Source organism: Sus scrofa, chromosome 10 (genome assembly GCF_054392235.1).
Source record: "Sus scrofa isolate SSC_HxYL_T2T_F1_AM1 chromosome 10, Sscrofa_HxYL_maternal_Yorkshire_Landrace_v2.0, whole genome shotgun sequence".
Lineage (NCBI taxonomy): Eukaryota > Metazoa > Chordata > Mammalia > Artiodactyla > Suidae > Sus > Sus scrofa.
The window spans coordinates 41,011,349-41,015,000 of record NC_139392.1 but is presented as its reverse complement, the minus strand read 5'-3'; positions in this window follow the sequence as shown (position 1 = coordinate 41,015,000).

The window sequence follows — 3,652 nt, the reverse complement described above, 5'->3', positions numbered from 1 at the left end:
GTCCGGAAAGCCAGACGGGGACCCCCCCTTCACATCTCCCGGCCCACCGCGGTCGCTCTCACGACCACATGCAGCCTTCCCGGTCAAGGGAGAAGCATGGGGCGTGCCGCTCAAGGGCCAAGGGCTGCCCTCACTGGCACACAGTGAGGGAGACCCATGACAAGGGGTCCACCTGAGCCCCTCCCGGGGAGGGGACACAAGCTTCCCCTGCCTTACCGTCTCGACCCCCTCCCCTGAGCTTTAGGAAGCTGCTCGTGGGGCACGCCACCACCACAGTGGGGACCCGAGGGGACTCACCGCTGGGAGAGGAAAACGACACCACCGCTCGGCCTCGGGCATCTGACAGGCAACCCGGAGTACTCCAGGGGCACCACAGAGGACCAGGGGAGGCACGCTCACGCACCCGCAGGGATGCGAAGCATGGCAGCGAGGGAGGCCTCCCCCCCACTTTGGGGAGGGACCGCTCGCAAGGCACACGCCAAGGCGGCAAAGCGAGAATGCCTGCTGCGTCCCAAAGGACCCAGGCCCCCCCCCCCCGACTGACACCCGAAGGCAGCAGGGCGGGAGACCAGAGGTCAGGCTGGAGGCCGCACCCCTGCCTTCCCCCACACCACCCGCAGGTGGGGGAGGAGCAGCGAGGGGCCCGCGACAGAATGAGAGGCGCGGCCCAGCTCACCATGAGCGGCCGTCCCTCATCTGGCGCGGCTTAAGCCCAAGCCCAGGAGAGCGCCACATCACCACATCGATCAGTCCTGGCAGAGCCAGGGAAGAGCCCAGAAGAGGGGAGGGAGGGCCAGCAAAGACAATCACCACGGGGGCCTGCTTCAGCTTCACCGGCACCCCCTCCTCCTCCTCCTCCTCCCCTTCCTCTCTCAGGGGAGAGACAGCGGCTGACAACCCCGGGAGGGAGAACGCCTGACACGTGGCACGGAGCCAACAGGGTGGGGTTGTCCCAGCCGAGCCGCCGGGTGCCCGCAGCAGGGAGGCACACAGGGTAGAAGACCCCACAGGGCCACGCGCCCTGCCGCCCTCGGGTCAGCCAGAGACCGGAGGAGACACCGCAGCACGGGCCAGCTGGATGCACAAGTGAGAGCCGGCGCACAGGCCCAGGCGAGCGGCCCCCACGCGGGGTGCAAAGGGCAGGGTCAGGCCTTGGACAGCAGCCGAAAGCCCAAAGCCCCCCACGTGCATCCAGAGGCCCAAGGTCTCCAGCGACAGGCGCTGAAGAGGATCGTGTCAGCATCTACCTGGTGACAGAAAAGGCGTATTTCGGCCGCGAAAAATGTCCATGCCCAGCAGCGGGGCCCACCCACAGGACGTGGGGGTATCCCCGGAACCCCCATCCGGACACTTGTCCCCCAGCCCTGCCCTAGAGTCGCCAGACCCAGCGCTCTCAGAGCCATCTGGTCGACCCGGGGAGCGTGACCGCAAGGAAGGGACAGGGACATGAAGGAGGTGGAGCCGGCCGGCCAGCCGGGGAAGCCCTTCCCGGCTTGCCCACGCGGGCAGGTATCGGTCTGTCCGGAGCTCCAGACGGGGACTTGGCTCCCCCAAAATCCAGGACACACCATCCAGCTCAGGCCGGTCCCCACCTCCCGACCGATCGACCGACCGACAGGGAAACACTCCGAGGGCGGGGGGCGGGAAATGAGAGCGTGGGAAACGAAGTCTTGTCCAACGACCGGGACCCTACATGGGCACGCCTCAGGCCCAGGTGCACCCTTCCCGGCCACACCCGGGAGCAGGGGGCCGGCGGGGTACCGTCCACCGTCTCCGGATCCATCAGGACTTGGAAAAAAAAATGTTTCCACGGAGGCGCCTCCGACGAACGGACCCCGCGAAGGAAGGCGCCGGGGCCCGAGCCACCCTTTCCGCTCCACCCCTCACGTCTTGTGCCGGTCTAGACCTCGTGAGTACGACTCCGCACGGGCCGGCGGTAGCCATCAGTCGGGGGGCAGGCGGGGAGGGGCCCATGCCGGCATGACGACCGGGAAACAAGCGTGCCGGCCACCGAGCCTGTCGCGCCCTCCAACGCCCTCAGCGCACAACCCGGGCCGCTCCTCACTTCGGGGATGAGAGGCTGGAGGGACCGCAGGCGGGAGTCATTCACGCTCCAAAGGGCGACCCGGGACAAGGCCAGGCCACCCGAGCACAGGCAGTCCCGGGCGCCGCACACCCTCTCCCCTCGCTAGGGAGGCGGCCCGGCCCAGGCCTGGTCGGTCCCCGGGGCCGGAGCGGCAAGAGCGGATGCTGGTCGACCCGGCCAGGCGGCCCCAGAGCCTGCCTGGGGAGCGCGGTGACAGTCACTCCCTCACAGGCCTGCAGGCCCAATCTCCGGTGAGAGAGGGACACTCCCAGGCCTCTGAGCCACCGGAGCTGTCGCCGCCAGTGTCGCCAGCCTCCCGGAACTCTGACTCAGGCCGGATGGCTGAGTCACATCCCTCGCGAAGGTCCCCAAAGCTGCAGAGGGAAGGGACGATATAAAAGCGGACACTAGATGGCACGCGACAACCGCCACCAACGTCACCGGGACAGATCCGGAAGGCCGGCCGGCCGGCGGCGACACAACGACACAGCGCCGGCCACCCAAATGCCCGAGCTCTTCCCGGGGCCGAGGCGCCAGGCGTCCTGCACGACCGCGAAGCTTGCCTCGCGGAGCTGCCTCCTGGCAAGGCACTGCGTGGCGTGATGGCAGCAGATGGAAAGAGGGGGGCGGCGGCGGCGGCGGCGGCGGCGGCGGCGGCGGCGGCGGCGGGGAAGGAGCTGGGAAGAGGTTCTCGCTGTTGCCTAGAAGGAGCCGCGCTCGCTCCCCCAAGCATGTCCCTTCCTGGGCTTGGGAATTCCAGAGAGAAGCCGGCGCGGTGAGGGTGGCACTAGCGAGAGAGATCTCAGGTTCCCCTCCACCTTCTCTTCTCTCCCCCACCCCCACCCCACCTCCCTGCACGGAGCTGGAGGAGGGAGGGAGAGAGGGAGGGTGGGAGGGTAGGCGGGGACTGGCAAAAACGAAACCGGGCAAGCTCTCGGAGAACGACAACGCAGGAGTCGGTTTACCTGCCACCCTTACCGACGGAGACGGTCTGTCAAAAGCAGACAAGCAAAGCCCAGAAGCTTAGGAAGGGAGAGAAGGATACAGTCGATCCTAGGAAAGTGGAAATGAAAATCTCTCTCTGCATAGACTGAGACAAAGTCCAAAGAGAACAAATGGCTGCCTGGGGCAAATGCTCTGGTGGTCAGGTCATAGAAACATGGATTTCAGCATGACTGACCAACCACAATGGAGGGAAAGTACAACGCAACACTATGAGTGTGTGTGTGTGTTGGGGGGGGGGGGTGAACTGAAATCTCATCCAAAACAAAACAAAACAAAACAAAAAAAGGAAAACAACCCCCCCCCAAAAAAAACCCAAAAAACAACAACAGAAGAAGAAGAAGAAGAAGGAAGCCCACGACCAACAGGGTCAAGGCTCCTGCTTTCTCAACGCGGTGGCTCTGGTTGCCCCTGTGTGGTGCAGGTTCCATCTCTGCCTCAGGAAAAACTTCCACTTGCTGCCCGTGGGTGTGGCCAAAAAGTAAAACATAAAGCTGAAACGGGAGGGAGAGGGGGTGGAGAAAACCCGAAACAAACAATAAACTTTGCAAGTCTCAGGATTGC